General features: G+C 37.7%; 1 long non-coding RNA gene across 3 annotated transcripts in view; it reads left to right on the forward strand.

The window, feature by feature from the left end:
* Positions 1-14,363, forward strand: part of LOC112665105 (uncharacterized) — a 66,071-nt gene that overhangs the window by 10,009 nt on the left and 41,699 nt on the right. For 2 of the 3 annotated variants that reach the window (XR_004806232.2, XR_004806234.2), the window contains exons 2-3: positions 7,277-7,478; positions 11,814-11,871. The exons of the other annotated variant lie outside the window; for it this stretch is intronic. This is a non-coding gene — a long non-coding RNA (uncharacterized LOC112665105). The remainder of the gene's footprint in view (positions 1-7,276; positions 7,479-11,813; positions 11,872-14,363) is intronic. 3 annotated transcript variants of the gene reach the window in all.

The following is a 14,363-nucleotide window of genomic DNA, read 5'->3' on the forward strand; positions in this document are numbered from 1 at the left end:
CTAGAAAACTTTAAGAAATCATGGTTTTAAGACTTCACAGAACTGTGGAAACAACATGGACTAGATATATTGTAGTTCAGAGGTACGTGAGGCTCACAGGCCAGCTGCCTCCTTTCCTAGGAGTATTTGCTGTCCTGGGTGTGGACTGAGAAGGAGTGTGTCCCATGTCCAGTGACTCATCCAGGGAAGGTGATCCCAAGAACCTTCAGCTGTCAACTGAGATCAACGTGACAGATTAGGAACTGAAGATCCCTGAAGGTACTCCTGAAGACTTGCTGAGTTCTGAGGCTGTGCTTGAGACTTGAGAAGCGGTGTCAAGGGGTAGTGGCTAACAGCTTTAAAAAGCCAGAGTAAATCTCCTACAGTCCTGAGATTCTTTTTTTTTTTTAAGATTATTTATTTATTTATTCATAAGAGACCCACAGAGAGAGGCAGAGACACAGGCAAAGGGAGAAGCAGGCTCCCTGTGGGGAGCCCCATACAGGACTCAATCCCAGGACCCTGGGATCATGACCTGAGCCAAAGGCAGATGCTCAACTGCTGAGCCACCAAGGCATCCCAGTCCTGAGATTCTTGAAAGACAAAATCTGTGAGAGGGAAGTGACCTGCCTCAACACAGAGGGGTTGTCCTCAAGACATTTCCAAGTGAATGATGTTAAATCACAATATGTCAAACCTTGTGGAAGCAACTAAAACAGTACTTAGAAATGAAGGTCCAGTGTCCATAGGAATACTCTATGGAATAATATATTTTATACATAAACACACGTAAACAAGAAAAAGACAGATAATTCAATTTAAATAACAATAGACAAGAACCTTGAAAAGCTGTTCACTAAAGATAATTTTCAAGTGGCCCATATGCATATGAAAATGTGTTTAACATTATTGGTCATTTAGGAAATTAGATTTGAAAGCAAAATGAGGTAGCCCCAAGAGTATCTAACTTTAAAGTGCTAACGATACCAAGTTTTAGCAAGGATATACAAGAAGGAGAATTTTTACATATTGTAGATGGAGGGAAAAATGGCTGTCACTACTTTTGAGAACTTTTAGGCACCTTTTAAAACAAAATAAAAATAAGCTCTGCAGCTCCATGATTCCACTTCTGGAAATGTGTGCTTAGATCCACAAAAACACAACCAGAAAGAAATGCTCAGAACTCAGAAAACAGCCTATGTTTGCATCAGCTGTAGAATGGTTAAATAAATTGTTGTCTTTTCTTACCAAAAGGACACACAACTATGGAAAAATCAAGATAGATTTTGGATGCACAATTGAGTAAAAAGGCCCATGCAAAAGAAAAAATACCATACGATTTTATTTATATGAACTTCAAAACTAGAAATAACTAATCTAAAATTATAGAAGCAACTATGGGTAACTTTGGGGATATATTGTCTCGAAAGGGGTGTATGACTGATGGGATGGTGGAAATGTCCTATTTTTTAATTTATGTGGTAGTTTCATAAATGTATATGTATTTAATATTTGTTGAGTTGTTCACCTAAGAATTGAACACCTTACTGATGCTAAGTTCTCACCCCAACAAAAAAGGGGCAGAGAAAACAGTTACTTATTGAGGAGAGACCTATCAACTGATTTTAAATGCTGCCTAAAATATATATAAAGCCCGGTCAGAAAAGTCCTTTGGATTTAATAACGAAAGTTGACTTTTGATTTTTGAGAGAACAATTTGAGAAAAATTGTTCAATATGAAGGTGGATGTTTGTGGAATAGAAAGGAAGTTGAGTGAGTAAGCCTGTCTCTTGGACTTTCTGGCTAGAGAAGGGAGGAAAGAAATGAGGAACGGCCACCGAGTAATGGAGAAGAAGGTGAGGTTTTGTTTGTCTTGTGTTGGAAACAGCTGAGATGTTTTCATAACTATATGTTTGTGGGAAAAACTTGAGGGAATGAAATATGTGAATGGAGGGCTGGCTCTCCACTTCCCAGAACAGTCCTTGAGAAGGTATGAGAGACTGGAATCCATTATTAGGTCAACTAAATTGGCCTTAGAGTTGCGAAATAGGAGGGAGGGTCTGGGAGTGATGAGGAATAGAAGCAGAAAAATGTTCCCCTTTATCCTGGAAGCCCGACCTAGAACCTACATAGTTCTGATAAGGATCAAATATGTACTTGTTGCTATACTCTTAAAGGGTCTTGTGACTGCCTATATATCTCACCAATAGTTAATACTGAAGAGCTGAATGACAAGCGCCAGAGCAATCCTGTGGAAGTGGTTTCAAGAGTAGAAATTCAAAGAGAACATTTATGATCCCTGCATGTCCCGTCCCCCCCTGAGCACTGAGCATATAGCCACCAGCTTCACCCAGCAAAAGTACAGCTCTGTCTGCCCATGGGTCCTGTCCCTGTGCTCCTTAAAGACACTTGCTCATTTGCACTGTAAAACATCTCAAGAATTCTTTCTTGATCATGACACACAATGACCCCGCAACAGGAGGAACTCCAGATTTGTGCCAGGAAAGGTTCACATACTACCTGAAATTCACAGGGGCTCACTCACTGAATGAATAGGTGTGTAAGGATGTTTAGTTAGATTTCTAAAGCTTCATTCTGTGGACTCCTGTGGATTGAGATGTGAGGTTGGGCCGGTGGAATGAAAACCAAAGGAATTAGCACTCAGAGGCTAATTATCCAATGAGAAGGGCATTATTTGAATGTATCGTTTGAACAGTTAGAAAATAATTAATACCTCACAGAATTAAGAATTAAGATCCAGCAGAGATATAGGGAATTATAAAGTGAAATTGCAAACTTTTTTTTACATGGATAATGTAAAGGATAAATTTATGTAAAACAGAAGGATTATCATCAAAAGAAGAAATGATCATTGTAACAATTTAAGTAAAACAGCCCCACGCAGATACAGAACAGCTAAACTACAATGAAAATACTTTATTTTGAACAGTGAGTCAACCATTACATGTTTGTATATCTTTTTTTTGTTTCTTTATTTTATGAATTTATTTTTTATTGGTGTTCAATTTGCCAACATACAGAATAACACCCAGTGCTCATCCCATAAAATGCCCCCCTCAGTGCCCGTCACCCATTCACCCCCACCCCCCGCCCACCTCCCCTTCCACCACCGCTAGTTCATTTCCCAGAGTTAGGAGTCTCTCATGTTCTTTTTTCTTTCTTCTTTCTTCTTTTTCTTTCTTTCTTTCTTTCTTTCTTTCTTTCTTTCTTTCTTTCTTTCTTCTTTCTTTCTTTCTTTCTTTCTTTCTTTCTTTCTTCTTTCTTCTTTCTTTTCTTTCTTTTTCTTTTTTCTTTCTTTTTTTCTTTCTTCTTTTTTTTTGTCAGCTAAATTTGAACTTGGTTATTTTTTCCAATATATTTACATATACCTACATCTGTGGGTGCTCAGCCTGCTGAGTTTAGGAAAGACTCAGAGGAGAGGCAGCTCCAGGATTGGGGAAGAGGAGGTGATAATGATGCTCCCCGGGAGTGGATGTGATGGGTTATCAAAGACTAAGACAGGGACAGAAAGGTAAAATTTCTCACCAGATAGAGTTTCTAATTAGCCATTCTTCCCATAAGCCCCGAGTTGATCTGGAAATGTTATAAGAGCCATAGCTATTAGGAGTCATTTTCATCAAACCAGAACCGTGAATGGGAAGAGTCTACAGCATTTACCAGTTTATGTTCAGGACATTCTGTGTCTGAAACGGTGCCACAGCTCTTTCAACGTATAAACTGCTACTTAATTTTATAGCTTCTATAACAGTTATGAAGGACATTGGGAATGCTGTGCAACAGAGGCACAGCCTTCCATGCAGCAATCTATGGGTCAGTGAGGAAGATCACAAGTCAAGGGGAAACCATAATTTAACTTAATAAGAGTTTTGGTAAAAGGCATTTCCAGTTACAATGAAAACACTGAAGGGCAATGAGTCCAATTGGACATTGCGTAAGAATTCCTTGAAGAAATTTCACATAAGTCATATGATAGGAGACATCAAAACTGACAGCAGAGAAAATGGGGCAGATTGTTGGAAATCTTAACTCGAAGTACTGATGGGATGTGTGTACCCTCTACTCTGTGAACGTGAAATATTCCCTGACAAAGTTACCTCTAGCAGGTTGTAAATCTGCTAAGCAGCAGATCACCTCCAGCAAGGTCAAAGGAATGAAGGTGGCAAAGGATAAATAAACACCCACAATTTTAAAATGAGTCCTTTTTTTCTAGGAGGTAGATTTATTTAGCATTGAAAGTAAGAAGGCAGGGCTCATAGGGTTTCTAATAAGCTTACATGCTGTTGACTTGTTTGGCTTTGTTTTCTTTTTAAATTATTATTATTTGGTTGGTTGGTTGGTTGGTTGGTTGGTTGATTTTGGTTTAGGCCAAGACCATAAAAAGTCAACCATGTAAACAGGAACTGAGGGGAGCTTGATCTTGAAAGGATTCTTTAAAAATGGATTATTTTAACTCTACCTAATTAAATGAAACTCAAGAATATTTTCTCAAATATTGGCTGGTCGGGCTCCAGAATGCAGAGGCCACAGACCTGAGTGAAACCACAGCTCAGCTCTCCAGGCATTTCCACGAGAACTTCTTCCTTCAGGGGAAGTATGTGGACAGCTTGAAAATGTTTGAACAATAAGAAGAAAAGGAAAGAATTAAGCAGTAATTCTCAAAGGGCTTAAAAAGATTCCTTTTAAAAAATGGCATTATGACTAAATTTCATATAAGCACGTTTTATGTATTTTTGTTAAATGGACGTTTGGTGTCTCCTTCATCACAGACATGTGACTGGGTGTGATCAGGAAAGAAAATCTGCTTATTTATGTCAAAAGAGATTATGTGTTTATTTTCGCACGGGGCGGGAGACTAAACATGAGTAATTAATTGGTTTTGCATTGAAACAACTGAGATCTAAGTGTTATAAGAAATTTCCAGTAAGTGAGTTTAATAAAACAGCTATTCTGAAGCATGTATTTCTAAGGAATACAAGCAATACTACTAGCATATGTACTAGAACTTTTGAAATGCTGCTCAAGAATGAAACTAAAATAATTTTTCAAGAACCTCAATATCTATAATCATTAAAGATCCCATAGATCAAATTGGAACCCCTTAGAACAGATTTGGTCTTTACAGATCTAGGTTGGAGTGCAGACACCCCCAGTGATAAGCCTGGCAACCTCGGACAATTTATTAACCTCTACAAATGTCTGTTTCTTAAATTGTAGGATGTGCATAATATGCACTGAAATAGTCTTCCAAAGACTACAAATAATATATGCTTTATCATCATGTTCTTGGCCCTGTTAATGTGTGCCAATATCATATTTCCCTTAGTACCCAACCTATAATAGCTCAATTTTGCCAAATCAACAGCAACTCCGGTATTTTTTTAGGGCTGACTGCCCTCAGGATCCTTGAGAATCCCTCTATTTGCTTATATTGTCTATACATCTGAAATTCTTGTTGCTTCTATGCTGCCATCTGTAAAATAATAATAATAATAATTAATAATAATAATAATAATAATAATACACTCTGACATAACGACCTTAAGAATGGACTCTGCAAGCCAGACTATCTAACACCAGAAAATCCCATCATTTAGTCTCAAGTCAAACTTAGCTGTGTCTTAACTAAGTGGGGTGCCAAGGCCCGGATCCCTATGCCTTATTAGCGGTGATAACGGTGATGATAGCGGTGTTACTGAGCTACTCACTCTAGCCTGGTACTCTGGTCTTCCAGGTTATTATTTATTCGGGTTTTGCTGATTCTCAGGCTGTAAGAATTCCACTACAACTACACTGCCAAGGCCCTGATCTTAGAATCTGTGTTATAATTGCAGTGTTCCCTGTGGGAGAACCACCAATATGCTTTCTGTCTACAGATCTGTCTACTCTGAAAATTTCATACTTGGAGAAATGATATAATATGTGGTTCTTTGTGATTAGCGTTTTGTTTTGTTTTGTTTTGTTTGTTTTTTTACTTAGCAATCTGGGTGAATGTTTTCAAGGGTCATCCATATCATGGCATCGGTTACCTAATTCCTATGGTTGGCCTTATATTTAATATGATAGTGTACCCACTGGGACTCACACTGCTCAGGCACATACTTGCCAAAGTGTATCTCTATCTTCTATGATCAGAGAGGCCAGATAACATGGGAAAGCCTTGAATCACTGAACTCTACCTTTGAAACTAATAATACACTTTTTGTTAATTAATTGAGTTTAAACAAAAATATGGTGGCAAAAAAAAATGGGAAAGCTTTAACTAGAGTTTAAAGATTATACATTGGGAAATTTGGATTCTGGTCCTGGATCTGCCTTTAACAAACAATGTGTGCTAAGCCACATTATTTTCCTTCTCTGGAGCATAGTTTTCTATTCTGTAAAAAAGAGCAGATTTAATAACATCAGTAGTTCCAAAAAAACCCTCACTTTTTTTGAATTAGTGGAATCTTGTTTTTTGTTTGTTGTTTTCTTTTTTAGTTGAACAGAACTTCTTTTGTCCCCTAACATATAAAACCTATGAACTGCTCTGGTTGAAGCCTATACTTTTTAATGAATTTCCTGCCTGTTGGCTCCAAATCTATCCTTCACGGTCTGTTCTGTGATAAGTGAGCTGGCCCCTGTAAGTGTTTTAATTCTGCATCCAGCATGACATTTGGATTTCTCAGTAACAACATCTCAGGAGGAAGGGGTTTCTCTTCCTGGTTCTGGTATACTTCTAATTTATTCTTCTCACTCACTTTCCATGGGCCAGTGGCATGTCTGGAGGAGATCCAGCAATGCTTGCTTTAGTCACATTCCAGCCACACCTTTGTGGCCTTTCCATTGAATTTCAAAATCTTCTGGCTACATTGCCAGGAAGAGTCCCAGCCATTCCAATGTTGACTTCCTGGACTGCAGCAGACCCCATCCTGCAGGGGCCTTTCCTGTGTGCCACGTCCAGCTGCAATTTCCTGGCGTCCAGCCCACCTGCAACAGGCAAGGGTATACCCTCCATGCTGCTCCGAGCTGTGGTTCCTTGTTCACCAGCCTTGGGCCAGAAGCAGTGGACCAGTCCTGGCCCAGAACAACCAAGTGAACATCATCTATTGAGTTTTGACCACAGCTTCTCCAGCAAGGTCTAAAGCTCAACCTTGATTAAGGCTTCTCACTTCCAAGTTTATTTTTCCCTTGGGTACTTTTCCTTGAATCTAAGTTATTTAGAGTTCTCTTTACTCTTTGAGGTCAATCCCTTGTTACTAGATAATAACTATCAATGTTAAACATTCCCTGTTTGTAGGTATTGTGTTGTATCTATTCCCTGAGTGGACCTGGTCTAATACAAAGCTGATATAGGAGAAGAGGCTGGAAATGCATCCATTCACTACTCCTATTTACCTGTGGGAAGACTATGAAGGATTAGCAGAGAATACATTTTGAAAACCACTGGACTGAATAGTTTTTCAATCTCCTACCCAGACACGGTCAGGTCCATAATGATGGTAGGTATAGTGAACTCGGGTTGACAAAGGTTTTCTTATGCAGAGATTGATAGGATCCATCACCACCTCACCAGTAGCAGAAAGTCTCCTTAACTTTGAATCAGGAGATGTGGATTTACAACTTTGATCCATAACTAAGACATGTATTTAGTCAAAATATGGGATCTCTGTGAGCTGTAGTGTCCTCATTTATAATTTGGGATGTGTAACCTTGTCCTGTGATTTCACAGGATTTTTATAAAGATCATTATGATAACATACGTGGCATTTAATTATATCCCATGGTCATCAAAGATAATAATGGTTGTGATATCTCCTGCTTTGGTTATCACAATCTTTCTTATTCCTCATATTGAAAAACTGAGGCCTAGAAAAGATTTGAAATTTATCTAAGATCATATCACTGAAAGACTACTGTATGTGTCTGTCCCATATAATATGCTTTCCTCATAACAGGTTTTAATGACATATAGAAAAATCATCTGAGTATGTATGATCTAATATACAATCGTGTTTAGAATTAGTATCATTAAGGAAATATCACTTGCAAACATGTGGAAACTAATTCTCTATAATTTATTCAAATTTTATATTAAACAGTTATTTTTTATTTTTAGCAAAGATTTCTGATATTCTCATTTTCACCAGAAGAGGCCACTATGATCCAACTTAATGAGTTTATTATCACATTAATTCTTGGTTTAGAAAATTGCCAGGCACTTTAAAAGGCAATGATTAGGAATGTGGCTTGCTTTTCTCTTTACTCTCCTTTTTTTTTTTCTTTTTTTAAAATTTTCACTCAGTTTTAATTACAATCATTCATTTTAAATTCAAACAGGTGACCAAAGGTGAAGCATCTGGAATGATCTGATTACAAGCCTGATTAACTGATAACAAAGACTTCTCCACAAAATATACATAGTTTTCTATGCATTCCTGTATTTAAAATAGAGCTAAATCCACAAACTAACCTGATTAACAGATGAACATTAATTTCTAGGGCCATGTGACATAAGTAAAGGGAAATGGCTTAGTTCTTATGGATACACTAGTTTTTTTTGTTTTTAAAGATTTTTATTTATTCATGAGAGACACAGAGAGAGAGAGGGAGAAGCAAGCTCCCCTGTGGGGATGCAGGACTCGATCCCAGGACCCCAGGATCATGCCCTGAGCCAAAGGAAGGCACTCAACCACTGAGCCACCCAGGTGCCCCTGGATACACTAGATTGAGTCCACTTCTTCATCTGTTTACAAAAATAAATATCAATATATTGTCTGATTTGTAGGTTTTCTTGCCATGTCAGTAAAATGAAGAGCTTTTCCTTACTGGTTTTTCATGCAAGTAAATCTCATGCCATTAGCCAGAAATGGGTTATACCTTAGGAAGGTTATGGCAAACTGGCCTCTCTCCAGGGGTAGACAGCAACCCCTCAGTTAAAACAAGGTGGCTAATCGGTGACATATATAGCACCATTATTATTCATCAACCCCTAGGATGCTGAGTGAGACTGTCAGGTTCCGACCAAGTAATTTCCCAGCAAATATTCTCTCATCTGTTTGGAAATTTTCCTTTGCATCTCAACCTCTCCAGGTAACAGCTCTGTTACACTCTTGACAGTCACTGTTCCTACCACTGGGGCAAAGTCTTCCAAGTCTTTACTCTCCTTTTAAGTGACAGCCACTTCTTCCATCCGAGAGTAGGGACTGTAGACACTCCCTTCTGATTCCCTCAAAGAGCCAAGGTTTTATAGGTAGACAGATATAGATTCCAATCTTGATTCAACCACCAAAACAGACTTCTAGTTATAAAGAGAAAATGACAGTATCTCCTTTGTTTGCTTTTCTACAAGAAGAGATGAGATGGTATCATTAAAGTACTGGAAACAGTACCGGATCTTGGCCTGGATTGTTGGTTCTAGGTTTGGATTGCTGGAATTTACACATTCTGCTTTTCTTATTTTTGTTCTTTGGTAGGAGCATTCATGTTTCTCTGGTAAGAAATGGAAGGGAATACCAGCCTAGGGACCTTGATCTGGCTATCAAATCTGTGCTTAAAATGAGCTGATTTGCCCATAGAAAAGCTTATTGAAAGTCAGTGTTTCTAGCCAAATATGGAAGAGTATGACAGGCTTCAAAATTCATAGTAACTTGTTTTTGATTTCGAGGAGATTCTTTAAAATTACTTTTTGAAACATCCCCTGCATGCCCAGCACTGTCTTAAATTCGGAGCAATGTGTAATCATGTATCAATTTTTTAAAAAACTATATATTCCATTTGAGTCAATCCTTTTAGTCAATCTTGGCATTTTTTCATTATCTTGGAAGGTTATGATATCTGTCATACTATAAATATTAACATTTAAGAATAAAATTAGCTCAATATTTAATTGTATTTAGTTAAATATAAAATTCTCCAGTGATTTGATACACCCACTATTAATTTGAAAATAAATGAACAAGTTCTTCCCCAACATAGAAAACTTACATTTTGTCTTCTCCTTAGAACTCATTGTTCATTTCCAATTTTTCCATAATTTCCATTCTCATGTCATCTAAGTTTAAAAATCTTTTACTAATCACTCCATCATATAATCAAAATGTATACATTAATTGGAATTTTTTATATTTCTTTTATTTCCTGAGACTTGTACATTATAAATTTCCTCTGAATTGAGCTAAATAATTATCATTATCAATAGTACACAGTTTACCAAAATGACATAGGTGTATGACAAAACCTTATTATTGTGGAAGTAGAGATATATCTCTTACTGAAATAAAACTTTATCCGAAATTTCATTTACTAAAAAGAGGTACATAGCAAAAAACCTCTAATCATCTGACAATGATCATATTATCTTGTTTTGGAAGTAGAAAAAGTAATTATGTTTGGGGGCACCTGGGTGGCTCAGAGTTTGAGTGTGTCTGCCTTTGGCTCAGGTCATGATTCTGAGGTCCTGGGATTGAGTCCCATATCAGGCTCCTACAGGCAGCCTGCTTCTCCCTCTGCCTCTGTCTGCCTCTCTCTCTGGGTCTCTCATGAATAAATAAATAATAATAAATAAATAAATAAATAAATAAGATCTTTTAAAAAAAAGTAATTGTGTTTAAGAAAAAATAAGAGGAAAAATAACACTAATTGAACTATTTAATGGCATAATTTGATAAACTGTTTTTGACTACTTTCTTGAATAAAACACAATGAATCTAAAGATAATAACCTGCAAACTTTATCTTTGGGTATTATCCAATGTAATATACAAATTTGGTAATCCTAGAAAACATTCCAGTTGAATTTTAAGATTCTTAGGATTATATTTCTGCTTTGAAAAATCAAAGGAAAAATATTTTTTAAAATATTTTATTTATTTATTCATCAGAGACACACAGAGAGAGAGTGAGAGAGCACTGTGTGAAGGGGGAAGGGAGGGGAGAGGAGAAGAGGGAGGGAGGGAAAGAGAGAGACAGACAGAGACAGAGACAGAGACACAGGCAGAGGGAGAAGCAGGAAGCCCGATGTGGGACTCGATCCTGGGTCTCCAGGATCAGGCCCTGGGCTGAAGGCGGCACTAAACCGCTGAGCCACCCGGGCTGCCCAGGAAAAATATTTTTAAATGATGACTGGTCCAAGGGATGAGTCTTAAGAGTAGTTGGAAATAGGAGCACTGGGGTGGCTCAGTTGTTTGGGTGCCTGACTCTTGATTTCAGCTCAGATCATGATCTCAGGGTCAGGAGATAGAGCTGCACATTGGGCTCCATGCTCAGTGGAGAATCTGCTGGACATCTCTCTCTCCCTCTCTCTGACCTTCCTGCCTCTTGAGAGTGCATGCTTTCTCTCTCAAATACAAACATACATATATACATACATATATGTCTTTAAAAAAAGAGTAGCTGGAAAAAATTTCTTAGGTGTAAATTAATGAAAAATTACTGTCTTAATGTGAAATAGTTCTTACAATAGGGTCCTCCTTTTGTTTTGTCTAAAGGAATATTTTCTTTGAAAAACCTCAGGAGATGGAGGAAGGAAAGAACATAAATGGGTAGTATCAGTATGTCAGTAGTGTTCCATCACATATCTGAATTCAGAAGATGTGAAGATACGTTTCTATTACTAAGCTTTGCATTCCCCATTCCACTTTACCCCCAAATGCAGAAATCATAGGACCTTCCACATCCCAGGAAAAATCACCAAAGTAAAACTTATAATAGAAATGGCATATGATTTTTTTAAAGAGGAGAAAAGACCATTTGTGAATTCAAAGATATCTACAGGAAAATCTATTGTGAGGGATTTTACCAATGAAAATTAAAGATCTGAAAAATGATTTCTTCCAGACCTAGGTTTTCAAATGAAGATCCTCCCTTTGGCACAATCTTTCTACAAATATTTAAGGTAAGTACGATACAGAACAAAGAGTAATATTTGCAAAAGAGATGAAAACCATGAGCTGAATGTTTTAAATACTCATTCTGCAGCTCCAAAATTAGTACTAGCATTTCCAGATCAGGATGGCATTAAACCTTGTCCAAATCTGAGCTGCAATGTTTGCCTCCCTTGAATATGTCACGCCTTCTTACCAGTGAGCACTTCTCTTCACGTGAGCCAGGAAGGATCGTATTCTGACAAAGGAGAGAAGTCTGAAAACTGTGTTTCTCTGAGACTCTCCGTGTGCCCTGGAAACCAATGCTCAGCCAAGTTGTACACGTGATGCTGGAATATAGATCTGAGAAGGTGTAGCCCTTGACCTCCTAAATCCACAGTACACCCATGCTGGCAGCTGGCAGACACACAAGCTGATGAAAACTATACACTGTTGTTTTTTTTTTTTTTTTTCTGGTTCACACTGAGCGTCACTACAAGATGCAAGGGTGCAAGGGCAGCACAGAACAGACATCTCGGTATCTCTCAGGTGTCGGGGGAGTGTCCCTCATCGCAAATTTCATTTGCTTTGATGATCTACATTGCACATTTTTCAAGAGGGTATGAGCATTCGAAATCAAGAAATGTTGCTGCAATGCTTTCTTTGATAGAGCCGTATCTCAATACGATATAATAATTTAGACTGCATACATGTAATTATTTCTTTGCTACTACCTATGCCTCTGTATTCTTTATGGAGCTTTATGCTGTGCTGAAATTTAATATTCCTTTTGAATAATTGTCATTCCTACTAATAAACTAATTTGGTGGTTCTCCTGAGGCCAACCAAGTGATTGGTTTTGTCTGACTCCCATGGAAAAAGCACATTTACTCCAATAGATGGCACTGTAATATAAATTAGTAAAGTTATGAAATTGAAAATTAAAACAAAATGTAACCACTATCTTTTTGTTCCCCTCAAGCAGATTTTATGAAGCATTAATCAATTCAGAGAAGCTAATAAAATGCTTGGAAAATGAATCCCAATGTTATTTAAATTATGCCTGTTTATCAGTAAGCAGACTAAATGTATGGGCCAGCTATTGGAGTAATCCAAAAGGCAAGCTGGTCAAAATAGATTTGACCCCTGATAATGTTTGGGGCTTTTTTTGATGCAAAGAATACATTTCAGATTTGTTATTATTTGCAGGATGAATTCCATTATTATTATTTTTTTCTTTCAAGGAATCAACTTTGACAATCCCCATGTTGAAATTGGGTAGTTTTGCAGCAACTCCTTTTGTAAATTTTAAAATCCTGCCAGCTCTTGGCCTGAGACACAGGTCTCTGATGTCAGAGGACTGTTTGTCTGCCAGAGTGAGCTAACATTTATCTTTGTTCTAAATTAGAAAAACAATAGACTGAATCAGCTTGACATGACATTTCACTGAACACCACCAGGGATGTTTTCATTGGTGAGGATGAAGAAATAGAAGGAGATGAGCCCCCAAGATGCAGTGTGGGCCACAGTCAGAAAGGCAGTGGGTGAGGTGAGGCTGGCCAGAGACCTGGGGGCTTTTTTCTGATCCTCAGAAACCCTAGATAACAAGAGTATGGGGAACATAGTGCAGAGTGTTCATGGTCAGCCTGTCTTTTGGTTCTCAGCAGCAGCATTTTAAGTCAGAAATTAGAAAGCAAAAGAGAATGACGACTACCTTGTTCTGATGAAGACATTGAGTGACACAGAAGTTGGTCTTGCTTTAGGGCACAGCCTGCATTTGAAGGAGTACTGGACACAAGTACAAATCCCACTTTGTTGTTTTTCATTGTGAGGATCTGTCAGTGATAAAAAAGAGAAAATCTTCACTTTAAGAAGTCCGCTTCTATTCAAGTTCAATGTTCTGCAATGTGGGATGAGATAAGGGTTAGAAGTTATACTCCTGTAAATGCAGCATCCCTCCTATATCACCTTCCATGCCCTGGCAAGACAACAGGATAGAGAGGGTAAGACACAAAGCTGGGGGTTTGGATGCATGGATCCCGCCACTTCATCTCTCTGGGCCTAGATTTCTTCATTTAGACAACACAAGGGAAGAAAAGATTATTTCTAAAATCTCTATTAGCACTAAAAGTCTATTATTATCTCATTTTTCTAATGCTGAGCATTATAAATGATGTAAAATTTAATGACCTCATTACCACAAATGGTAAATTATATTTTAAAATAAAGGTTGAATCACTCATTAGTAAGTCTGTGAACGTAGAAGTAGGTATCTAGGTTTTCCTGACATCATCAATGTTTTTGGAAGTAGGTTCATTAGAACAATTCAACTTAATTAATGGACTTTGGCTTTGTTTCCCTCCCTCCATGCTGTTCTCCATCCCCCCATTCCTTCTTTCCCCAGGTATTTATTGATTGATAACTGTATGCTAGAGACTACATGAGGCACTGGGGATAAGGCAGTTATAAGTCAAACTTAGACACTATCTTTTAGAGCTTATAGTCTAGTAGACAATCAAGTTCA

This window comes from Canis lupus, chromosome 17 (assembly GCF_003254725.2).
Source record: "Canis lupus dingo isolate Sandy chromosome 17, ASM325472v2, whole genome shotgun sequence".
Lineage (NCBI taxonomy): Eukaryota > Metazoa > Chordata > Mammalia > Carnivora > Canidae > Canis > Canis lupus.